We start from the raw sequence: 27,320 nt of genomic DNA, 5'->3' as shown, positions 1-27,320 counted from the left end.
CAAAATTTTAAAAGCTATATGTGAAAAACCCACAGCCAACATCATACTGAATGGGGAAAAGTTGAAAAATTTCCCACTAAGAACCAGTAAAAGACAAGAGTCCCCACTGTCACCACTTCTATTCAACATGGTGCTGGAAGTCCTAGCCAGAACAATCACACAAAAGAAAGAAATAAAGTGTATTCAAATCGGGAAAGAGGAGGTCACACTATTGTTTTTTGCTAATGATATGATCTTGTCTTTAGAAAATCCCAAAGACTCCACTAAGAGTCCCATGGAAATGATAAATAAATTCAGCAATGTGTCAGGATATAAAAGCAATTACACAAATCAGTATCTTTTCTATTAATACATATTAATAACAATCAAGCTGAGAATCATATCAAAGACTCAATACCATTCACAATAGCTGCAAAGAAAATAAAATATCTAGGAATATACTTAACCAACGAGGTGAAAGACTATCTTCAAGAAGAATATGAATCACTGAGGAAGGAAATTGCAGATGACACAAACAAATGGGGAAACATATCATGCTCACAGATCGGTAGAACCAACATTGTTAATATGTTCATAATACCCAAAGTGATTTACAGATTCAATGCAATTCCAATCAAAATACCAATGTCATATTTCACAGATCTAGAAAACATAATTCTGTGCTTGGTTTGCAACCAGGCAAGAGCCTAAATATCCAAAACTATCTTAAGCAAAAAGAATAAAGCTGGAGGCATCATATTACCAGACTTCAAACTTAACTACAATGCTATAGTAACCAAATGAGCATGGTATTGGCACAAAAATAGAGACATCTACCAATGGAACAGAATAAGGAACCCAGATATAAAACAGTCTACCCACAGCCAACTGATCTTTGACAAAGCAGGCAAAAATGCACACTGGGGAGAAGAAACCCTATTCAATAAATGGTACTGGGAAAATTGGATAGCCACATACAAAAGAATGAAACAGGACCCCTAACTCTCACCACTCACAAAAATTAATTCAACTTGGATAAAACACTTCGATGTAAGGCATGAAACCATAAGAATTCTAGAAGAAAATGTAGGAAAAACTCTTATAGACATTGGTCTAGGCAAAGAATTTATGACTAAGACCCCAAAGGCAATTACAGCAGCAACAAAAATAAATAGATTTGACTTGATTAAATTAAAAAGCTTCTGCACAGCTAAGGAAATAATTGATAGAGCAAATAGACAACTTACAGAATGGGAGAAAATATTTGCAATCTATACATACTATAAAGGGCTAATAACTAGATTATACAAAGAACTCATACAAATCAGCAAGTAAAAACATTAACAATCTCATTAAAAAGTGGGCAAAAACATGAACAGAAGTTTTTCAAAAGAAGATAGACAAATGGACAACACACATATGAAAAAATGCTCAACATCACTAATCATTAGGGAAATGCAAATTAAAAGCACAATGAGATATCACTTTACTCATGTTAGAATGGCTTTTATTGAAAATCCCCAAAACAATAGATGCTGGTGTGGAGGTAGAGAAAGAGCAACATTTATAGACTGTTGGTGGGACTGCAAAATTACTACAATTCCCCTATGCAAAACAGTATGGAGATTTCTCAAAGAACTAAAAGTGGACCTACCATTGTATCCAGCAATCTCGCAATGTGTACCTACCCAATGGAAAAGAAGTCATCTTTGATAAAAGACACCTGCACTCAAATATTTATTGCAGCACAATTCACTATTGTAAAGACGCGGAGTCAACCCAAGTGTCTATCAATTTATGAGTAGATCAGCAAAATGTGGTACATGTATATCATGGGGTATTTCTCAGCCATAAAAAGGATGAATTAATGCCTTTTGCAGCAATTTTGAAGGAACTGGAGACCATTATCCTAAGTGAAGTATCTAAAAAAAACAAACACCACATGTACTCTCTAATAATTTGGAACTAATTGATGGACACACAAATACACAGAAGAAAGTAAGAGTCTTTGGAAATCAAGCAGAGGGGAGAGGGGAGGAAGATAAGGTCAAAAACCCACCTAACAGGTACAATGAACATTATTGAGGTGATGGGAACATTTATAGTTCTGACTCAAGCCATGAATCAAAAAATTCTGTATCTCCTTTATATTTTGAAACAAAGAAGATATTCTGTTTCTAAATAAATATTTTAGAAAGTCTTTATAAGACCTGATTTCAGTAACTGCTTATAAGCTTATGAGAGTATTTTAAAGATAAATTCACTAATATAACTGTAATGAAATCAAATTATTTTAAATGTCTTAAATAAAATATATTTTTAATTTTTACTTTGTTAAAGTTAATAGAAAAACCCAGATATGGCTCTTGTCAGTTGGTGTTTTTCTTATTTGATTTTCCTGCTCTTCCACTTCCTGTGTAGCTTTTACATGGCTCCCACAGCCATGTTTTTACACACTGATATGAAATGCTGAAATTATCTTTTCTTTTTACAGTACACAAATATATCATTCTACTGCAAAATTTACCACAAACCTTTAATTCCCTACAAGTTTATATTTGTGATAGTCTACTACTGCTTTGAAGTCTCGTAATTTAAGTAAAAATGATATAATTTTGTATTTGTACACATGCATTCACATATATATATTTATTAACATGAATGTGTATTATTACATGTCCTAACATGAAGATAAAGGCATCTATTTGAGAAATTTGCAAACATTTTACATTTGTTCAACAAGCATATTGAGAATTTACAGTGTGCAAAGCATTATGGAATTCCCTTTACCTTCTTCTTCTCCAAATAAAAAAAGTTCAGCTGTCCCAGGCAGAAAATGAGATTGAGGATGATAATGGAAAAATAAATACTCCCTGGTCCTTCTCATCATAGCACTTACCTATGAAGTCACTTGCAAGGAATAGGGAGTCAATCTTTGTGAAAGTTTTGGGTCATCAGCACAGCTTTAGCCAAAGTTGAAATAAAAAGAGTATATAGGATCTGATATCTTATCCAAGTCCATGGAAATAATTATTTAACCTTTTTTTCCTTTTTTTAATAAGTGAAAAGCATTTAATTCTGTATTCAAACTACATGTAGTTTTATTAATAGAGAATTTAATAGACTCACAAGGCTGGATAGAACATTTCAGAATTCTTGAATTTTAGTAGAATCATAACAAGGAATTAACTTAGTATAAGAGAGGGAAAAAATAACTGAAACCCCAATTCCACAAATAAAATAAAAATCCCTTTTTAAAAATTTATGATTGCATAGTTTAAAATCATGTAGTATATTTTATAACACATGTCCATATATTTAATTGAGTACATGTTAAAAATGTTGCCTTGCAAGATTATATATGTGTATGTGTATATAAATTAGAAAAACCAATTTCTTCTAAACAATGACTGAATTCAGAATAATATAATTCATGTCAAAGGAATATAACATGAATTGTTAAATTTATAAGACAGTGGTTCAAATATTCAAATACCTACATATAAGTTTTAAGATTTAAAATTATTTTATTCTTCACTGAGATAATACAACAGACAAATCACTGCTAATTAAGATAATGTTATATACTTGAAATATACATTAATTTTAAAAGTGTCCAGTCTTATTTTTCTTATTCATACATTGAGACTTTTTGCACACTGCCTTAGAGGAAGCATATGAGACAGTGATTATAAATTTCTTTGAAATGATTCAGAAAGCAAAATAAGAGGACCAAAGGAAAGCCAGAAAACACAGTTTTTTTCCTGATCTTTTATATTTATTCAGAAATATATAACCACATAAATAGAATTCCAGTTATAGGTAAAAATGGAGCCACTTCTTGAAAGATGCCTAATACGGCTAGGGCAAGCTTCAATTTTATTTCCTTTCTCCTTCACAAGATAGATATCTTATTGGCTATAGAGAATAATTTCTTTTTTCTCTGTGACAAAATGGCAAGGACACCTGGTTTTATCAGAAAACTCAGGAGACTGGTGAAAGAAGCAAGTATTCTCTCACTCAGGAATAAAAAACACAAGAACTAAAAAGAATAATAATGCTTATTGTACATAACATTGGAACTAAGATTAATATCAGTAGAACATTTTGTAATTCATAAAGCATGTTCATATATATTATCTTATTTAGTTTCCCAGCAAACCTGTGAGGAAGTATCGTTCCAATTTTACAAATAAGGCTCAGGATCCATGCCTCTTATGGCTGAAACTTTTTTTTTCTATAGCACTTTGATTTACTATATGATAGATGCCAAAGAAGAATAGTTGCAATGTTATATATTAAACATTAAATGTATATTTCCACAGAATCTATTAAATATCCCAAATTCTGCTATTTTTGACAGCATCTTTCATTTAAAATGCTAATTGGTTACTTCTAATAGGAACTGGATTATCCTGTAAAGTAATAACTACAAACAAAATCCTCTTCATGTATACTATTTTCTCCAATCCTTCTTTAAAATCAAAGTACCTTGCCAAGAACTTTCCACTGAGGTGCCAATATTTTAACAGTAAATAGTCTTTTATTAGTCTGGCATAGGAAAACATTGTGTATGCCCGTTTTGGAAGAATGAGAACTCTTTCCTGCAAGATGAAGGTGGTAACTGATGAAGGGACCTTTGAGAACTCCAAAACTTGTTCACCTCCTATTTTATGTTCATCTCATAAAATCATGGCATGCTTCCTAGTGCTACTATCTAGTTTCGTAGTCAAGGACTATGTTTTATGATAAATCATGTTCAAGTCCTTTTTCGCTATACCTTCCTTTGTCTCAGCCACAGAATCCTGAAAAGGAAAAAGTAGAATAAATCTCTCTTAGAAGGCTTCTCATCGTACAGCTGTAGTATATCTGGCAGATAGATACTCGAGTTATGAGTTCTCAGTCTACCAATTCTAAATCTACCCCAGTGTAGTGTTCTCATTATTTCCTTTACCAAAAAGCAGTTAGAGAGAGCAAGAGAGAGGAATGTGGTATTTAAGTATATCACATGCTTTTAAGCCTTGGTTTACAATCAAAAGCAATTTTAAATTAGAAAATACTTTCTATGTCACCATCCTCTAGTTGTAACGACCAAGGAATAACTGTGTAATGATCACTGTGAGTATAGTCTCATTCTAGATGTGATGGGTTTTACAAAAGCCTTTTTAGACAGTAATATCCCTCACAGAAAGAACATCCAATGACAGTACGAATGCATTCACACCCTCTCACTAAAAGGAACGCAAATATAGTTGACCATTACTAATATTTCCTACAAAGGTTATAAACAAATGATCACTCATAGGCAGTCACTTACTTCAGTCTCATTTTCTTATGGCCAAATCAATTTTCTTTCTTTTAAGAAAGGAATCAAAATTTGAAAGATCTTTGGAAGCTTCCATAAAAGGTACTTGCAGTTAATTATTATATTACTACCATCTGATTGGTATAATACTCTTACAATTAAACAGCAATGTTTTAAAATGAAAGCTAGCTTCTCTAACGAGTAGAGTTACATGTATAATGATAAGACCAGACATGGATTGACAAAAAAGTTTGCATTAATTTTTAAGTGCTCATCTCTTATGGGAGTAAACTTCCATGTAAAAATGTGGAGATCCTTCCACTGAACAGCATAATAAAATGCGTAAAATTCTCAGTGTAAAAGAACTCTGGCCTCAAGGTGACAAAGGAAGTTTTGTTAAAATAAAAGTAATAATTGCCCAGTATTTTTCAGCAGGCAGATCATTGCCATATAGAGTAACACAGTGATAAAATGGAATTGGTATCAAAAAGATTTCGAAATTATTAATTGTTAAAAAATGCTCTGGACAACTCTAGAACTACTCAAAGTCTCTGGGGACTCTGATTTATATAAGAACCTAACAAGTGTTCCTTAAACCTGAGATGGAATGGTTGCTGGAACAAAGTCCCCTCTACATCCTCATGCTTCCTAGATCTACTTTCCCTATTATGGTACGTACTGACTGTAATACAAATATCTCTGCTATAAGCAATATATGCATTACTAAAACAACCTCATACCCTTCAAAACTTACTTACTAAAAGAAAACGTATTATGGAAAAATGGATTTGATCAGACTACTCAAACCCCATAAACACTGTAGAAAACAGATAACAAAAAATCCTAACAAAATAATAGCACAGATTACAAAAAGGCATGTTAAGCTCATATTTAAGAACCACAAGAGCAAATACAGGATTTTATCTTAAAAGAAAAATGTGAAGATAACTTGAGGGAAGAGTGTGTAAGGGGAGTTTGATATGGTGAGTTCCAGAAACAAGATTAAAATGCACAAAAATTTGGAAGAGACATACAACAAACACTTTGAAGCCAGAGCATATGACTATATCAAGCTTAGAAGAAGATGGTAACAAGAATGGACATTGTGCATAGTACAGTATTTTTCCATGATTTGTCACATTAGGCTGTGTTAATGTTAGTTGGGCTTCTATTACATAGTGGCACCAAAGGTTAACAATCTTGGAAAAATTGAACATGCATCAACACAAATTTGGCTATTTGACATGCTTTGGCCAGTAAAATATGTTGGTGCTTGACTTTCTACTCTGCTCTTTCCCTGTTACAATAATTCTAGGAGCATGTCTTGACATAGAGTTGCTAAAAGAAATCTGAAATGTTAAGCCAACACATGGAGGACAACTGCTTCATGGAGTTGCCTGAACCCATGTGAGAATAGATGTGACCATATAATAAACTTTGTCTTAAACTACTGAGGTTGAGGTGTTTTGGTGGTTGTTGTTGTTGTTGTTGTTGTTTTTACAACAGCATAACTCAGCCTTTCCTAACTAACAGAAGGGACTTACAGAAAAGCTTGAAAATGTGTCCTAGAGAGGTAGTGACTAACATTTCCAAGAAAGACTTTTTTCCTCACAGTGGAAGAATGCTTTACCTTCTGAAGATTCTCCACCTGTTTGCGACTTTACTACACCTACCACAGAACTTGGGAGTCCACAATAGTGTAGACTTTATGACATCACACAAAAAGAGATAATTTGTTCTCTTGATTATCACCTCTGCTAGGACTTCAAGGAAATTGTCATAAACTCAAATATAGCAACTGTAATGACATCTCAGCTCTAATGTCATCCATCATCCCCTTCAATAGGGGTAGTTGTGCCTTTCACAAGGAACTACTCTTTACTTACTCTGAGGGGCTGGAAACCTATCTCAACTAATCCCTATTCCTTTCTCTGCTCTTCTGAATTCTAGGTAAAGCTCCCACATCAGCAGCTTTTTAAACTATGCTCAATCTGAAGACTGACTTGTAATGGCGGGGGAGAAACAGACCTCAAAGTTTTTACGTTAACTAAAAGTGGTTTCATACTATTGACAATTTCAAAGGTAAGATTTATTTTCAATATTCTCAAAAATGCCTTCTTTCTCTTTGCTGTATAGTCACGGTTTGCTTAATATTACTCAGAAAATGAAGGAGCTGACAGATATCACTGCCATGTATTCAATAAGGGGAGGAAATTGAATTAGACAAACTTAGCAACATATTGCTTCATTTTACAAAAAGGCCTAATTTCCAAGTGTAATGGCTAATGTCTGCCATGTCAACCCCAAAATAAATCGATATGAAAATGGTCTTCTGAAATATTTTCCTCAAAGCAAAAAACTTCTACAATCAATTGAAAAAGTTTCATTTTTACTCTCAATTCCACATAACAAAAATTTATTAAATGGCTAGTGTGTGCCAGACACTATGCTAGACCTTGTGTATTCAAAGTTAAATAAGACATTCTTTCTGGCTCTCAAGAAGTAGGAAGTCTGTCTGTCTTTTCTCAGTCATTTAGCACCATTTCCCTTCAAAATAACCCCTTCAGTTTCTATCTTACCTGAGTGTGCTCTCCTCCTCTTCTATCAGTGTGTGTTTTTATATTGAGGATAGATCTTTCATGATCAATAGGAGCGTTGAACTGGTGTATGCAAGACGGGAAGGCATCTCCATTTTGTTCACTGCAGATTTGATGACTTGGAGCCCTCCATTTCCTCCGGGAAGATCCAGTCAGTGTTAAGAGGAGGAAGGATTCCATGCTTTTGAGTCAAATCCTTCTAAGAAAGATTAGGCTTATTATTATCTCAACTATAAAAAGAAGGCAGGAAATATGTGGCCATGGTCACAAAGGAAGCCAGTGGCAGAGATCAGGATTAATCTCTGTCATCTCTGCTCCCTAATTAACTAAGATGAAAATTATCTTATTATTCTGCCATATTCATGCACAATTATATTTTTTGAAATTCATCACAGCAATAAATTAATTTTTGCTTAATGTTAACAGAAAAATTACTCAACTACAGAAAAAAATGCCTTTTTAAAATCTTCCATTCTCATAAGAATTTATTCTATCAACTGGTTATCTATTAAAATATTGTATAAATAGTTTATCAGTGATGTAAGTGTGATGAATTAGTGTCAAAGACTAGTGGCAAATGAATAATTTACAAATATATGTATATATTTGCATATATACAAATAACATGAAGAATTAACTCTTTACTCTCAATTGTATAAATTTCAAAAGAAATAGGTATTTCCATGTCAGAATTGGTGCAGCAACATCTATTTCAGAATCATTCTCTTTTTTCGTCCTACCAGATGGATCCCACTGTTCATGTTTGAATCTGGAATGATTTAAAAGCCTATTCACCACTTTCCATCTGACTGAGATCTTTCCAGGAGGGAAGACAAATCTATATTAAGAACAGTAAGGTAATTTAATAGGGATTGCATTGAATCTGTAGACCACTTTGGGCAGTATAGACATTTGAACAATGTTGATTCTACCAATTCATGAGCATGGTATGGTTTTCCACCTATTTACATGTTCTGCAATTTCCTTCCTCAATGTTTCATAGTTCTCCCTATAAAGGTCCTTTACCTACTTAGTTAAATATATTCCTAGGTATTTTATTTTCTTTGTTGCTATTTTGAAGGGCATTGAGTCCTTAATTTGGTTCTCCGTTTGACTATTATTGGCATATATGAATGCCTCTGGTTTGAACGTATTGATTTTGTATCCTGAGACTTTACTGAATTCATTGATCAATTCCAGGAGTCTCTTGGTTGAATCCTTGGAGTTTTCCAGATATAACATCATATCATCAGCAAAGAGTGAGAGTTTGATCTCTTCTTTCCCTGTTTGGACTCCCTTGATTCTGTTCTCTTGCCTGATAGCTCTTGCAAGGACTTCCAATACTATGTTGAAAAGTAATGGGGACAGTGGGCAGCCTTGTCTGGTTCCAGTTCGAAGTGGGAATGCTTTTAATTTTTCCCCATTCAGTATATGTTGGCTGTGGGTTTGTCATATATGGCTTGTATCATTTTTAGATAGGCCCTGTCTATGCCTATTTTGTTAAGTGTTCTTATCATAAAAGGGTGTTGCATTTTGTCAAATGCTTTTTCTGCATCTGTTGAGAGGATCATATGGTCTTTATTTTTGCTTCTATTTGTGTTTTGTATGGAACCAGAGAAGACCCTGTTTAGCAAAAGCAATTTTAAGCAACAAAACAAAATGGGAGGTATTAATTTGCCAGACTTCAAACTATACTACAAGGCTGTGATTATTAAAACTGCTTGGTATTGGCACAAGTTCAGGGACACAGACCAGTGGAACAGAACAGAAAATCCAAATATAAAACCATCCTCATATAGCCATCTAATCTTCAACAAAGCAGACAAAAACATACTCTGGGGAAAAGATTCCTTATTCAATAAATGGTGCTGGGAAAACTGGATATCCACACGTAGAAGACTGAAACAGGACCCACAGCTTTCACCTCTCACAAAAATCAAGTCAGGGTGGATAACAGACTTAAACCTTAGGTGGGAAACTATTAGAATTCTAGAAGAAAATGGAGGAAAGACTCTTACAGACATTGGCCTAGGCAAAGAATTTATGAAGAAGTCCCCTAAGGCAATCACAGCAGCAACAAAAATAAATAAATGGGACCCAATTAAATTAAAAAGCTTCTGCACAGCCAAAGAAACAGTCATGAGAGTAAACAGACAATCTACAGAATGGGAAAAATTTTTCACATACGACACATCAGATAACAAGACTGATAACAAGAATCTATTTAGAACTCAGGAAAATCAGTAAGAGAAAATCGAACAACCCTATCACAAAGTGGGCAAAGGACATGAATAGAAATTTTTCAAAAGAATGGCTAACAAACATATGAAAAAATGTTCAACATCTCTAATCATCAGGGAAATGCAAATCAAAACCACAATGAGATATCACTTAACTCCAGTGAGAATGGCCTTTATCAAAAAGTCCCAAAACAACACATGTTGGTGTGGATGCAGAGAGACAGGACCACTCATACACTGCTGATGGGACTGTAAACTAGTACAGCCCCTGTGGAAGTCAATATGGAGATACCTTAAACAGATTCAAGTAGACCTACCATTCAATCCAGCAATCCCATTATTGGGCATCTACCCAGAAGAACAAAAGTCATTCTATAAAAAATACACCTGCACCCGAATGTTTATAGCGGCACAATTCACAATTGCAAAGATGTGGAAACAACCCAAATGCTCATCAATTCATGAATGGATTAGTAAAATGTGGTATATGTATACCATGGAATATTACTCAGCTATAAGAAATAACGGTGATATGGCATCTCTTTGGTTCTCCTGGAGAGAGTTGGAACCCATTATATTAAGTGAAGTATTCCAAGCTTGGTGCTTGGAAAAACAAGCACCACATGTACTCACCAGCAAATTGGTTTCCTTGATTATCACCTAAGTGCACATTTGGGAATAACACCAATTGGGTATTTGACAGAGGTGGGGGTGGGGGGAGGGGATGGGTGTATACCTACATGATGAGTGCAGTGCACACTGTCTGGGGAATGGACACGCTTGAAGTTCTGACTGGGGGGGATGGGGTGGGGGGAGGGGATGGGTGTATACCTACATGATGAGTGCAGTGCACACTGTCTGGGGAATGGACACGCTTGAAGTTCTGACTAGGGGGGATGGGGTGGGGGGAGGGGATGGGTGTATACCTACCTGATGAGTGCGATGTGCACTGTCTAGGGAATGAACATGCTTGTCGCTCAGACTCGGGGGGGGGGCCTTGGGCAATATATATATTCTGAACTTTTGTACCCCCATAATAAGCTGAAATAAAAATAAAAACAGTAAGGAATTTTACTTTCTATCTTTCAAAACATTCTGAGGTAGGTGAACAAAAGAGCAGTTAGAAACAAATTAGTTCAGGAGACTGAATATTTTTATTATGGAATTCTTAAATACAAGAAGGGGAGTTCACTCTTCACTTTATAACACTTTATAACATGTGGAATATATGGAAGTCTTTTCCCCAAATCTTTTTTATATGCTTTGTGCATGCCACTCCACTAGTAGGTAAATATCTACAAACAGGGTATTATGCTATGTTAATTTCTGCCCTCCTAAAGATGAAAATAGCAAAGGTAGATACTAATGTGAAAAAAATAGAGTATATTTTAAAGTTGGGGTTGGGAATTAATATCAGGTTAAATATATGATGTATTCATTGATACCCAAGTAACATTTAAGCTGACTAGTGTTTTATAACTGGTATTTCCTCCAGTGACAATGAGTTGAAGAGGAAAATACCCTTGGACAAAGACTCAAGGACATAATCCTTCATTATGGCTGAGTGATGTCCTAGTCATTCAGGTTTTGAAGGAACATCTTACTCTAAATGTAAAAAATAATGTTCATCATTTTTCAAGTGAATGTATTATTGTTGCTCAGAAAGATCTGACTTCTTTCTGCAGGGTACTATAAGTCCCTCCTGAAGCTCAACTTTCAAGACACTTTCCAATTACATCTTAAATAATTGAAATTACAAGAGAAAACTAAGAAAGGGTCATTTACTTTTGCTCTTTTTCTTGATTTAGCTAGCATTACAGTCTTGGTGAGAGGCAAAATTGATTCATTGTTTTAATTTACTTCTATAATCATAGTGAGACAAAGGGTGGGGAAGGGAGAGAGAGAGAAAGGGAGAGAGAGAGAGAGAGGGAGAGAGAGAAAAAGACTACTAGATAAACATGAATGCATAATAGACTCCCGAATAACAAGGACACAATTGTCCCTGTGTGTCTGCTGTCCTGATACTATCTGACAATCTTCTTCATTTTAAATCCTAATTATATGAATGAGATGTGTTCTAAGTTGTATGCCAAATGACTGGAAATTTGCTCGTTAAGTATCAGATAGAAGAAAACAGTTTCTCAGGTGCTGGAAGAAGCAATGTTGTGTAGTCAGTGGAAAGAAACATTCAAACAATTATACACCCTACTGCTCCAAGTTATATTAAAACAATATGTAAACTACTACAATACTAACACAATGGCTCATAAATGGCAAATGGCATCAATGAACAGCTAAACTTCCAGATTAAAAAATGCCGTATCATTCATTTCTTCTGTGAGAGTTTAAATGCCATGTGTTTTTATTTGTAGTATGTATAATTATAGTTTTGGATATGAATAATATGCTCTGTATAAACAAACACATCATAAATATCTCATTTTTATGGGACATCTTTCACAAACATTTAAAAAAATTACAATGGGAAAGTTTGGAGCACTTATAAAAATGGTTATACTTGAAATTTTTAATTTTTTTCCACCATATGCTATGAGCTTTTATTGTACTGTTTCACATACAATGCAAAATATTTTCATACATATTAGGTCTATTTATGTCCCTCCCCATCATTTGTGTAATAATTCTCATATGTATGTCTTTTACATATGATATAAACCTCTTAATAGTATCTTTTGCATTAAATAATCATATGTATTTTTAAACAATTGAGGGGAAAAAAGTCTTTTATATTTATTCACATATTTACCCTTTTTGGTGTTCATTTCTTTTTGATGGTCTGGGTTTCCACTGGTTTTATTTCTTTCCAGCCTGAATTTATTTAATTTATTTAATTTATTTATTACCATTTCTTGTATTGCAGGTCTGCCAGCAGTGAATTCCTTTAATTTTCTTTTTTTAAAATGTCTTTGTTTCTTTTCATTCTTGAAGGATGTTATCATTATACTTGAATTTTTTACATGAAGATATCTGTAATTTTCTTTTGCTTTGTAAACATGTGGCCACAAACCAGCCATATAAAGTGTAGAGCTGTAGTTATTTAAAACTTTTTGATTGGATTTCTAATTTCTATTATAAATCTTATAAGCCTATCACTCAAAGCCTCCTTGCTACCCAAAGCGTGCTCTGCAAACCAGCACCACTGAAATCACATGAGGATGTCATAGAAATGCAGAATCTCAGACCCCATTCCAGATAAACAAAATCATAATCTGTGTTTTAATAAGGTCCCAGGTGATTTATGTGCCTGCAAAAATTTGAGGTAACTCAATGATCAGGCTTCAAAGTTTAGCTCTGTTCCTTTGGCTTTTCTAATCTCCGTTTCCTCATCTACAAATAGCAATGATAACTCTGACACAACTACTTCAGAGTTAATATATGCATCCAATTAGCATTTATATGAAAATATTATGAAATGAAAGACATTAAAATAGCTTAAAACAATATGGTGATTAATCTTCTTAGGAAAGGATTCAAGGATAGATGAGTAAAGCAGAGAGAAAACAGATGGGAAGGCGGGTTATGCAATCAATGCCTAGCAAAAAGCTAAGAGAGGAGGGAAAAAAGAAGAAAAGGAATTATGTCAAAGATGAAAGTGTGAACTAACATAATGTGCTGTTTACAAAAAAGGTAGCTCTTTGTCCACTAAAACATAATAATGCTGAAGGTGATGATAGTAGCAATAATAATAATGAGCTTAAACACTTTAGAATGATTAATGTGAGATCTACATTATTTTTTCTTTATGTATGTCAATAAATTGACTGATGGTGGTTGCCACCACCCAATCCAAAAATTCTGTAGACAGTCAATTGAGAGGACAAAAAAGCCAAACAATGCTTTGTGAAATGTAATTTTAAATATACCAGCCATATAAACACAGGTAAACTAAATAATGTGTCCCAGTGTATTATTTTCTAGGGCTACTGTAATTACTACAAACTAGGTGGCTTAAAACAACAGATATTTATTTTCTTCCCAGCTTTGGAGGTCAGAAATCCAAAATCAAGTTGTCACCAGGGCTGTGTTTCCTCAGAAGACTCTCAAGGAGAATCCATTGATTGCCTCCTCCAGCTTCTGGGGACTTCAGGCTTTCTTTTAGTTGTAGCCACTCACTCCTATCACTGCCTCTGCAGTCACATTGCCTCTTATTATGTCTGTCTAATGTCCCTCTGCCTTGCTCTTACAAGAACACCTGTCATTGTATTCAGAGTCCAGAGGGATAATCAGTATAATCTTCTTCTCCCCAAATCTTTAACTTACTCACATCTTCTGCCAATATAATTTAACATTCACTCTTTTACTCTTTTACCATATAATAAGTAAAGTGGATAGTTCTTTTTTGGGGGACCACTATTCAGTCCACGACATTGAGTTAGCATAGTGGCTCACATCCAGCACATTCATGTTTAATAAAGTGATGAAGCATTTTTTTGCTCTGTCGTACTAGCAAACATTTATTAAGCACTTATTAATTCATTTTATCTTCCCAAAAGATTTCATGAAATAGGTACCACTATTATCCCCATTTACAGATGTGGAAAATGAGTCACAAGAAGGATAAATAACTTGTCCAAGGTCCAAGGTCCAACCAGTCACAAGTGCAGACAGGATTCAAATGTAGGCAATCTGGCTCCAGAACCCACACTTTTAGTTAGGGAGAATGTGGCCTACATCCATATTACTTACATTTGCACTCCTGGGAGTTACATGAGCTCACAATTGTTTTGTTAAATGTATATGTCAAGGACAAGAATATAGGTGATTTATAAGGTAAGAGGAGAAAGGGTACAATATCTGTAAACAGTACTTGAAATATTTTTGACATACTGTTAAACGTACTTCACAGACTACATGTGTTAGACTAGTTTAGACTAGATGTGAAAAAAACATAAGATTTATCTAAAAAATGTCTAAATATCAATGTATTCTTAGTGATACTTGCAGAACAATGAAGGAATTAAAGGAACAAAGTCCTATATACACCCTGCTTGTTTTAACCTGGACTTTCATCTAACAAAGAAATAACTTTAATAATATTGACAAAAATATCTTAAGTTGAAGAAAACTACAGATGAATAGATAATAAGGTGAATTCCAGGGTAGGGCATTGTATTTTCAGACTGTAGTGGTGTGTAATCAAAGACAAAAATTTATAGAGGTCATATCAAGATGTACATGAAAAAAATATTCCTGGAAGTTTACATTCACACTCAAGGACTGTGTCTTGAGCATGAGTGAATATGGCAAAGAAAGTAGAACAGACAAGCACAGAAAAATGGCTAGAAGAGGCATACCACTGACCTAGGAAGGCCTGCAGTATCACAGACTTTTCAGTCTTTTTTTAGTAGTTCAAAATACGAAGGAGGTACAAATGTTTTTGTTGCATGGAGCACTTTGTAGTGCTTAAGTAATGGGTATAACTGTGCCCTTCACCCCAATAGTGTTCATTATACTGGTTAGGTAGGTTTTTGCCCCTCTCCATCTCTGCCCTCCCATCTGCTGAATTTCCAATGACTTTTACTTCCCTCTGTACACATGTGTGCCCATTCGTTAGTTCCGATTTATTAGCGAGTGTTTGTTTTTCCATCCTTGAGATACTTCAGTAAGGATTATGGGCTAAAATTCCTTCCAAAATGCTGCAAAAAGCATTAATTCATCCTTTTTATGGCTTAGTAGTACTCCATGGCATACATATACCACATTTTATTAAAGCACTCATAAATTGATGAGCCCTTGGGTTAATTCCACATCTTTGTGATTGTGATTTGTGCTGCAATATACATTTGAGGGCAGGTGTCTTTTTGATGAAATGACTTCTTTTCCTTTGGTTAGATATCCAGTACTGGGATTGCTGGATCAAATGTTAGGTCTACTTTTAGTTCTTTGAGAAATCTCCATATTGTTTTTCATAGAGACTGTACTAATGTGCAGTCCCACCAACACTGTATAAGCATTCCTTTCTCTTTGCATCCATGCTACCATCTATTGTTTTTGGACTTTTCAATATTAATAAAAGCCATTATAATAGGGGTAAGGTGATATATCATTATGGTTTTAATTTGCATTTCCCTGAGGATTAGAGAGGTTCAGATTTTTTTAATGGTGTGTTGGCCATTTGTCTATTTTGTTTGTTTGTTTGTTTGTTTGTTTGGGTTTTGTTTTGTTTTGTTTTAAGCAAAAGAATTTTTAATGTAAACAAAGGGAAAGGAGGCTGAAATTTCACATGGAATTAAAAACAGAACCAATAAGCTGGCTATGGCAAATTACCCTGCACTCTTCAGGCTATCTAAAAGCTCACAGAGTTACCCCTTTTAGTGGGAAGTGGGATTTCTGTTTTTTTGTTTTTGTTTCTGTTTTTTAATTCAGGATATTCTGGGGATACAAACATTTTGGTTTCATGAAATGCTTTTGCCTCTCTCAAGCCAGGGCCACAAGTGTGTTCTTCCCCCACACAGTGCGCCCTGTCTCCATTAGCTGTGGTAATACTCACTGGGTGCTTGTCAGGTCGGGGACAGACCGGTGGGATGTGTAATCCCATAGGTAATGTCTATCTTCTTTTGAAGATATACCATTCATCTCTTCTGCCCACTTTTTAATGGGGTGGTTTGTTTTTATCCTGCTGATTTGTTTTGAGTTATTTGTAGATTCTGGATATTAGCCCATTATCAGATGTACAGTTTTAGAATATTTTCTCCCATTATGTAGGCTGCCTATTTGCTCTCTTGATTATTATCTTAGCTGTGCAGAAGCTTTTGACTTAATGAAGTCAAATCTATTTATTTTTGTTGTTGCTGTAATTGCCATTGGGGTCTTAGTCATAAATTATTTCCCTAGGCCAATGTCTAGAAGAGTTTTTCCTTCATTTTCATCTAGAATTCTGATGGTGTCATGCCTTATATTTAAGTATTTTATCCATCTTGAATTAATTTTTTGTGTGGTGAGAGTTAGAAGTCCTGTTTTATTCTTCTGCATGTGGCTATCCAATTTTCCCAGAACCATTTATTGAATAGGGCTTCTTTTCCCCAGTGTGTGTTATTGTCTGCTTTGTCAAATATCAGTTGACTATAGGTACATGGTTTTATATTTGGGTTCTCTATTCTGTTCCCTTGGTTTATGTCTCTATTTTTGTGCCGATACCATGCTGTTTTGATTACTATAGCCTTGTAGTATAGGTTTGAAGTCTGGTAATGTGATGAGTTAAGATTTGTTCATTTTGCTTAAGATTGCTTTGGCTATTAAGGCTCTTTTCTAGTTCCAAAGAAAGCATAGAAGTATTCTTTCTAGAACTATGAAATAGACCACTGGTATTTTGATGGGTATTGCATTTTATCTGTAAATCACTTTGGGAAATATGGACATTTTAAGAATGTTGATTCTACCAGTACATGAACATGATATGTGTTTCCATTAGTGTCATCTGTGATTTCTTCCCTCAGTGTTTCATAGTTCTCCATGTAGAGATCTTTCACCTTCTTGGATAAGTATATTCCCAGGTATTTTATTTTCTTTGTAGCTATTGTGAATGTTATTTAGTCACTGATTTGACTCTCAGCTTGACTGTTATTGGTATATAGAAATGGTACTGATTTGAGTACATTGATTTTGTAGCCTGAGACTTTGCTGAATTTATTTATCAATTTGAGGAATCTATTGGTGGAGTCTTTGGGTTTTTCTAGATACAAGATCATATCTAAGTGATAAGAGATAGTTTGACCTCCTAAGAGATAGTTTGATCTCCTCTTTCCCAATTTGGATACCCTTTATTTCTTTCTCTTGCCTGATTACTCTGGCTAGGACTTCTAGCACTATGTTGAATAGAAGTGGTAATAGTGGGCATCCTTGTCTTGTTCTAGTTCTTAGGGGGAACACTTTCAACTTTTCCCCATTCAGCATGATGTTGGCTGTTGCTTTGGCATATATGGCTTTTATAATTTTGAGATATATTCCATCTATGCCTAGTTTGTTAAGTGTTTTTATCATGAAAGGGTGCTGGATTTTGTGGAGTTCTTTTTCTACATCTATTGAGTTGATCATATGATCTTTGCTTTTGCTTCTGTTTATGTGCTGAAGGGAATTTATGGATTTACATATGTTGAACCACCCTACATCCCTGGGATGAAGCCCACTGGTCCTGGTGGATTATTTTTGATATGTTGTTGAATCCAGTTTGTTAGCATTTTATTGAGAATGTTTGCATCTATATTCATAAGGGACATTGATCTGTAGTTTTCATTTTTTGTTGTGTCCTTACCTGGCTTTGGTACCAACATGCTACTCACTTTGTAGAATGAATTGGGGAGAATTCCCTCCTTCTCAATGTTATGGAATAATTTCTGCAGTTATCAGTACCAGTTCTTTTTAGGTGTGGTAGAATTCGTCTGTGAATCCATCTTTCGTGGGGATTTTTTATTGTTGTTGTTAGACTTTTTATTACTGCTGCTATCTCACCAATCATTACTGATCTGTTCAGGAGTTCTATTTCTTCCTGGTTGATTCTTGGGACATTATGTGTTTCTAGGAATTTGACCATTCCTCTATGTTTTCCAGTTTATGTGCATAGAGATTTTTGTATTATTCATGGCTGATGTTTTCTATTCTGTGATATCAGTTTAATATCTCCTTTTTCATTTCTGATTAAGTTTATTTGTGTACTGTCTCTTCATTTCCTGGTTATTCTAGCAAGAGGTGTACCAATTTTGTTTATACTTTCAAAGAACCAACTTTTTATTTCATTGACTTTTGTATTGCTGTTTTATTTTTCATTTTATTTAGTTCTGCTCTGACATTTGTTGTTTATTTTCTTCTGCTGGCTTTGGGTATGCTTTGCTCTTCCTTTTCTACTTCCTTGAGATGTGATATTAGCTTGTTAATTTGTGAACTTTCTGTATGTTTGGTGTGGCAATTTAAGGCTATGAATTTTCTCCTTAGGAATTATTTTGCTGAATCCCATAGATTTTGATAGCTTGTGTTCCCTTTATCATTCACTTCAAGGAATCTTTTGGTTTCCATCTCAATTTCCTTATTGACCCAATATCCATTCAGCAGCAGGTTATTTAATTTCCATGACTTTGTGTGGATTTGAGTGTTTCTCTTGTAATTGATTTCTAGTTTTATTCCATTGTGGTCTGGTAAGATACATGGTATGATCTCAATATTTTAAATTTATTGAGATACGTTTTGTGGCCTAAGATATGATCAATCTTAGAACATGTCCTATGTGCTGATGACAAGAATATAAATAAGTAGTTTATGGGTAGAATGTTCTATACATTTCTGTTAGGTCTACTTGTTTTAGGGTCCCATTTAAGTTCAGTGTTTATTTATTTTCTGTTTTGATGATCTGCCTGGCTCTGACTGTGGGTTATTGAAGTTCCCAGCAATTATGATGCTACTATTAATTTCTTTGCTTAGTTCTAGTAGAATTTGTTTTATGTGTCTGGGAGCTACTGTTTTAGGTGCATATATATTTTTGATTGTTATGTCGTTTTGTTGATTTGCTCCTTTGTCATTATATAATGACCATCTTTGTCTTTTATTATTATTGTTGATTTAAACTCAATTTTACCTGATATGAAAATGGCTACACCTGCTCTCTTTTGGTTTCCATTTGCATGGCAAATTGTTTTCCATCCTTTCACATCGAGCCTCTTTGTATCCTTGTGGTTTAGATGTGTTTTCTGGAGACATCATATACTTTGTTTGTGGTTTTTCATACATTCGGCTAGCCTATGTCTTTTGAGTTGTGCATTTATACCATTCACATTGAGAAACAGAAATGATATGTAGGATACTGTGGTATGCATCATGTTGGGCAATACCTTATTGCTTTGATTTCCCTCTTGTTCTCTTGTTTTATAAGAGTTGTGAAATTTAGCTTTTCTGGGTGATTTTAATTCCCTCAAATAGATTTTCCATGCTTTAACTCTTTCTTCTTCTCACTCAGGAGTATTTATAATTCATATGTTAGTTAGCTTTGCATAGTTTTGTATCTCTGTAGATTATTTCTCAGCAATTTTATTCTCTTCTTTGCCTCTTAAAATGATTGGATTTCCGCGAGTGCCTTGTCTTTGAGCTCTGAGATTCATTCTTCTCCTTGGTCTAGTCTGTTGCTGAAGCTTTCTGCTATGTTTTGAAATTCCTTAAATGACTCTTTCATTTCTTTAAGTTTTATTACATCTTTTTTTATGTTGTCTAGTTCTTTAGTGAATTTTTCATCAATATCCTGAAATATATCTTTGGCTCCTCTTTGTTGGTTTTTAACTTTCTCTTCAATTCCATTAATCTTAAAAGCCATCCATATTCTGAATTCCATTTCTGTCATTTTGGCAATCTCTTTGCATTTGGAGTTCATTACTGTAGCTCCATTGTGATCCCCTGGGGATTTTGACCTGTTTTGATTTTCCATGTTTCCATGTTTGCTGATTTCTTCTCATGTGAAACCTCTTATTGAATCAAAGCTAATAGGATTGCAGGGCACCTGTTCATTGCTGGGAACTCTCTTGCTTAATTAGAAGAAGGGGAGATCCCTAGATGGCATATTTTTCTACTCCGGAATGTTGACGCAACAGGGGAGGAACGGTGTAATAAAAGCCTATAATGCAGTTATTCTAATTTTTCCTGTTCACCTGTGATTGCCACTGTTCAAGTCTATGCTGGGTGATTTTTTTTTTTTTTATTTTATCTTGTTATGGGGGATACAGAATTGCAGGTTACATATGTTGCTCCTGTACCGCCTTTCCCCCCAAGTCAGAGCTCCAGGCGTGTCTGTTCCCCAGGTCGTGAGCATTGCACCCATCATGAGGTATATATCCCTCCCTTCCCCACCCCCCCGTCCTGAGTCAGCACCTTCAAGTGTTACCACTCCCCAAACGGTGCTCAATGCACTCATTGTGTAGGCATACCCCCATCCCCTCCCCCACGCCCCACCTCAGTCTGATATCCGATTGGTGTCATTCCCAGATTTGTATTTAGGGTGATGATCAGGGAAACCAATTTTCTGGTGAGTACATGTGATGCTTGTTTTTCCATTCTTGGGATACTTCACTTAATATAATGGGTTCCAACTCTCTCCAGGAGAACCATAGAGATGTCGTATCTTCATCATTCCTTATAGCTGAGTAATATTCCATGGTATACATATACCACAGTTTACTAATCCAATCATGTATTGATGGGCATTTGGGTTGTTTCCACATCTTTGCGATTGTGAATTGTGCTGCTATAAACATTCGGGTACATGTGTCTTTGTTACAGAATGACCTTTTTTCCTTTGGGTATATGCCCAGTAATGGGATTGCTGGGTCAAATGGCAGGTCTACTTGAATCTGTTTAAGATACCTCCATAATGCTTTCCACAGGGGTTGCACTAGTTTGCAGTCCCACCAGCAGTGTATTAGTGTTCCTGTCTCTCCACACCCACGCCAACATGTGTTGTTTTGGGTTTTTTTGATAAAGGCCATTCTCATTGGAGTTAAGTGATATCTCATTGTGGTTTTGATTTTATGCTGGGTGATTTTTGTGCTGAGTGTTGGGTTGTTGTTGGAGTTGGGTGCTTGGTGAGACCCTCTCCATGGAATCTGGCATTGTGGGGACTGCTCTGCCCAGGGTCTCCCTACAGAGATGACAGGGGGCAGCTGGGTAAGGATATCTAGGCAGTAGTAGGTTCCTGGCTGTGAGTATTTGCTTGAACCTGGTCCCAGTGTAATGGCTGCTCAAGACTGAGTGGTCCCTGGTGAGGCGTTGGACCTTGGAACAGTTCTGCCAGCTCTATGGCTGTGGTGGAGACTCAGGATTAGAGTCTTGGGGTTCAGGTGCAGCAGTTGAATCTCTGGGGTGATGTCCCAGGACTGACAGGATCTTTGGATCCATAGAGGTGGAGCCTCAGGCTCTGGCGTGAGAGCCTCAGAGTTGGGACTGGGGAGGAGCCAGAAGCAGGGCTTATGAGCAGGGCCTCAGGGCCAGAGGCAGGGTCCTGCAGGCAGCCAGCTTTTCTGACCTGGGGGGTGGTGGTGCAGAGGCAGGGCCACACAGGCAGCAGGCTTATCTGACCTGGAGACTGGAGGCATTGCCCAGCAGGTGGCAGGCTGTTTTAATCTGGGAAATGGGGGCAGGTCCACGCATGCAGGCTCAGGGACTGTAATGCCAAGTCATGTGGGCAAGGGTCAATTCCAGCTTCCCATTGACTACAGAGTTTTCCCCAACCCCTCAGGACCCACTGAAGCAGCCACCCAAATCTTCCCAGATTGGAACCTGTTGTGCCCCAGGCAACTCCTCTGGGTAGATCCCACTGCACTGGAGGGGAGGGACGCTTTGCTTCCAGTCATATCATATAGCTCAAGAGAGCCTCTGCTTAGTCTGCTGCCTCCCCAGCCCAGTGGGGGTGATTTGAATGCTACTGCTGCAAAGCTGAGTCCCATGCCTACCTGACACCATGCATCTGAGAGCACAGGATGACATCAGCTGTAGAAATCCAGGATCACCTGCCCCCAGATCCTTACTGTGTCTGTTGTCCAGTGTAATGACTCTGTACAGACTCTAGGCAATTCCCCAGTTTGTCCAGACAGAGGCCTGTGGTGGTGGAGAGAGCCCTCTCACAACTTGGTCACAGTGCCCGTAGGGTGAACATGGTACCCCAGCTCTCTATCCTCTTAATTTTCCCCTTGTGTAGATGCTTCCCACAGATCACTTTAATCTTGTTGAATGTATCAATCTGTCACCTTCTTTTTCACACATAGTGTCCCACATTGCTTCTCTGTGATTTCACAATGTTCCATTCAAGAAGAGCTATCCATAGATAGGCATCCACCTGCAATTTACACTCCTTTTCTGAGAGTGGTGTGCCCACGGGCTGCTTCTAGTCCCCCAACTTCCAGCCACTGTCAGTCTTTTAATAGATATCATTATTCCTTTTTCTGGATAGCACTTTATTTTAGAAAAGTTCAAAGTATTTTTAAATAATTCTCTTAGTCCATCTCCTTTCCTGCTCCTTCCCAAGGACACCCCTTAATGTATTCATACTCCTTCTAACACTAGAGACACATTCCTATAAGCATTAAAGCAAGATGAACTTTCTACTATCTTAAAAATCAAAATTAAAAATCCTTATTCTGAGTCTGTGTCCCCACCCTAGTATTGTCCTTTACATTATCACTTTTCCAGAAAAACATTTTCATTTGCCATCTGCCATTTATCATCTACCAATCACTCTTTAAGCTACTGGAATTTATGTCACCACATCACTATCACCAATAGCATACCTACTTTCATCACTGAAACTGTTCTTGTCAAGTCTAACACAAATCTTTTTCTTGATAAACCTGAAGGACACTTATCACTCCTTACCTCACTTGAACCCACTGTAACATTTAACACTGATTGGTACCAGTGTTACTATCACTATTTGAATCACCGCCTTTCCTTGCTTTCCTTTATATCACTACATTCTCCTGGCTTTTCTCCTTCTTCTCCCACACCTCCTGTTTGGCTCCTCTTATTCTGTATGTTCCTTAACTGTCACTGTTTATCAGGGCTCTAACCCACTGTTAATCTGGAGGCCACAGACCCTCCAAGAGCTCATGAATAGTATTAGCTGTAATTTGGATGGGGAAAAATTACATCTTAATTTTCACTAACCTCTTAGAGTCTAAGTGAAAGTTAGCATTACCTTCACAAAATCAAAATAGTATGAACAATACCTGTAACTTCATCATCAGTAGAAATAAGATCATTTCGTATCACATTATAATAGTTAAACAGGCTGGGCGTGGTGGCTCACGCTTGTAATCCTAGCACTCTGGGAGGCCGAGGCAGGAGGATTGCTTGAGATCAGGAGTTTGAGACCAGCCTGAGCAAGAGCGAGACCCCATCTCTACTAAAAATAGAAAGAAATGATCTGGACAGCTAAAAATATATATCAAAAAATTAGCCGGGCATGGTGACTCATGCCTGTAGTCCCAGCTACTCAGGAGGCTGAGGCAAAAGGATCGCTTGAGCCCAGGAGTTTGAGGTTGCTGTGAGCTAGGCTGACACCACGGCACTCTAGCCGGGGCAACAGAGTGACACTCTTGTCTCAAAAAAAAAAATAGTTAAACATATTTCAAAATGTCATTTAGCATCCTCATTACTTCGAAAGTAAGGTGGCTATTAGACCCACTAGACTTTTTTGTTTAATATGTTAATAAAAAGCCCATATATTTGTTTTTACCAAATTTGTATTTTTAAATAATTTATAACTTTATTTCAAGATAAACTGTTTTCTGTAATTATATTATTAATAGCATATGCTAAATTATATTACACATAATCCATATATATAACTATGTATTATAATATATGTATGTGTATATATCATGTACACTCACATATACATACAACTATTAATATATATTTAGGAAACATAATTCTAAAAGAGAATCCATAGGCTTCACTAGACTAACAAAGAGGTTCATGGGGGGAAAATGGTTAGAACCCTTGTCTCTATCCCGAGCTATTTTCTCTCATACGTTTACACATTCTCTCTGGATCATCTCATTTTTTCCCATTTGCCATCTCTATGTAGATGATTCCCAAATATCAGGCGTTAATCTCTCCTTCATACTCCAGACCCACATATTCAACTGCTTAGTTCATATCTCCACTTAGGTATTGCAAAGTAGGTATAAATGAAAGATGATGATCTGCCTCCCCCCCCATCCGTGTGTGTGTGTGTGTGTGTGTGTGTGTACCTTATATCAGTGGACAGTACCACCAATTATGTAGTTTTCCAAGCCAATAACTTGGTAGTCATCTCTAACTGTCTATCTCTACATCCAAATCATTGTCTAAATCTTTTGATTTGGTCTCTTAAATATCTCTGGAATCTGCTTCTGTGCAATTTCTTTTCCTCTTCTCTACTATAGAATATCATCACCTCTCACGCTAACTATTGTAACTGCATTCCAAATGCTCTCCCCATCTCCAGCCTTACCCAACTTAATTCTTTTTTCCACACTGCAGCAAAAGTAATATTTTCAAAACACAAATCCTACTTTAATCCTTTTCTTAAAGCCATTAACTGACTCTCCAGTCTCTGCCCCCAAAACATTATCATGGCTTACAGGGCATTGGTATGATCTGATTCCTTCCCTGTCTCACTCTCCAGACTCATTCTTCTTCACTTCCAGCCTCATAATCTAAGTCCCAGCCATTCTGAAGTTATTTCATTCCCTTGAATTTTACTGTGTTTTATCTAGATTTTCTTTGCTCATGAATTCTCTCTTCTTTCCTCCCTCTCATCCCCTCCTAACTCTTATTCATGCTTTTTCTTTCAGCCTAAATGAAATCTCCTCTAGAAAGCCTTCTTTATTTTTTAAATTTTTTTTAAGAGATACAGTTTCTGCTTGTCACCCAGGGTGGAGTGCAGTGGCACCATCATAGCTCACTACATCCTTGAACTCCTGTACTCAAGAGATGCTCCCACCTCAGCCTCCCAAGTACCTGGGACTACAGGCACAAGCCACTATGCCTGACTAATTCTTTTTATTTATTTTAGAGATGGGATCTCGCTATGTTGCCCAGGCTGGTCTCAAATTCCTGGCCTCAGCCTCACAAAGTGCTGGGATTACAGGCATGAGCCCAGGCAGCCTTTCTGAGCCATTGATTTCTCATCTACCACCCTGAGCAACTCCGTCTCCCAGTCACCCTCATCATCCATGCACATACACACACAGGGTAGGAGGCTTTTAAATGTGGTTCTTGAGCACACTGCATTCCCCACAGCATATCATTAATGACACTGTAGAGTGTTTGTTATTAGCCTATTTCCCCCAGGATGGGGACTTTATCCCCATTATATGTGGAACACAGCAGGGGTTGCAAAAGGTATTTGGGGATGAGTGAACACATGAATAACCTTGAAAAATAACAAACATAAAATAATAATGAAAATTAACACTTACAAAGTGTTTTCTGTCTGCCAGGCACTGTTTTAAGTGCTTTATATATATTAACTCATATCCTTCCACATAACCTGTGATACTTACTGTTGATGTTCCCATTTTATAGACCAAGAACGGGGGCAAAGAAAGTAAACTGAGGGCGAAGTAACACAGAAAGTAAATGATAAAACAGGAATTTGCATCCATGAAATGTCACTCCAGAGTCCAGGTTCTCAACAATTACTTAAGGAGCATAATAGCTAACACTGACATAGAATATATCACACACCAAACACTATTCTAACTCATGTATATATCTTGATACTTTTATATAAAAACAATCATTCAAGCCGGGTGCGGTGGCTCACGCCTGTATTCCTAGCACTCTGGGAGGCCGAGGTGGGAGGATCGCTCGAGGTCAGGAGTTTGAGACCAGCCTGAGCAAGAGCACGACCCCATGGCTACTAAAAATATAAAGAAATTAGCTAAACAACTAAAAATAGAAAAAATTAGCCGGGCATGGTGGCGCATGCCTGTAGTCCCAGCTACTCGGGAGGCTGAGGCAAGAGGATAGCTTGAGCCCAGGAGTTTGAGGTTGCTGTGAACTAGGCTGATGCCATGGCACTCTAGCCCGGGCAACAAAGCGAGACTCTGTCAAAAAAAAAAAAAAAGAAAGAAAAGAAAAGAAAAGAAAAACAATCATTCAACAATTAAATGATACAGGCATAACTAGCTCTAATATTCTCTGCATTGCTAAGATTTGGGGGAAGAGAATGAAAGGAGAAGATCTCTTTCCCCCAGGGAACTATTTATTTTAAATAATAAAAGGCAGTGCTGTTAAATCACTTTTTGAATCAATTGTATTCAAAGCATTTGCACATGTAAGGTGACATCTTTTTGTTCTGGGGTCCAACAATTTAAAATAACAGCAATATTATTATCCAGTTTTATTTTGCACTGTAATTCTTATGGTGTATGAAATTTTGCCCAATTTGAACCCACCACAGGATGCCAAGGGAACAACTTCAAAGCACCCCTTTAATCACTAGAATGAATGTTTCAATGAGCTTTTATATTGCAGGTGTACTTTGTGTGATGACCCAGTATAGCTCTGTAAGATGTGATGATAAAACTTAAGAGCTTTATGTTGAAAGAATCTTGATTGGGAGTGAGAAGGGTTGGCTCCCACCTCTTACCATAACTGGAAGACTTAACTTTTCCTGGACCTCAGTTTTTGCATCTGTGAAATTGCATGGTGTACGAG

This window comes from Eulemur rufifrons, chromosome 30 (assembly GCF_041146395.1).
Source record: "Eulemur rufifrons isolate Redbay chromosome 30, OSU_ERuf_1, whole genome shotgun sequence".
In the NCBI taxonomy this organism is placed as follows: domain Eukaryota; kingdom Metazoa; phylum Chordata; class Mammalia; order Primates; family Lemuridae; genus Eulemur; species Eulemur rufifrons.
Note: the sequence above shows the minus strand (reverse complement) of the source record.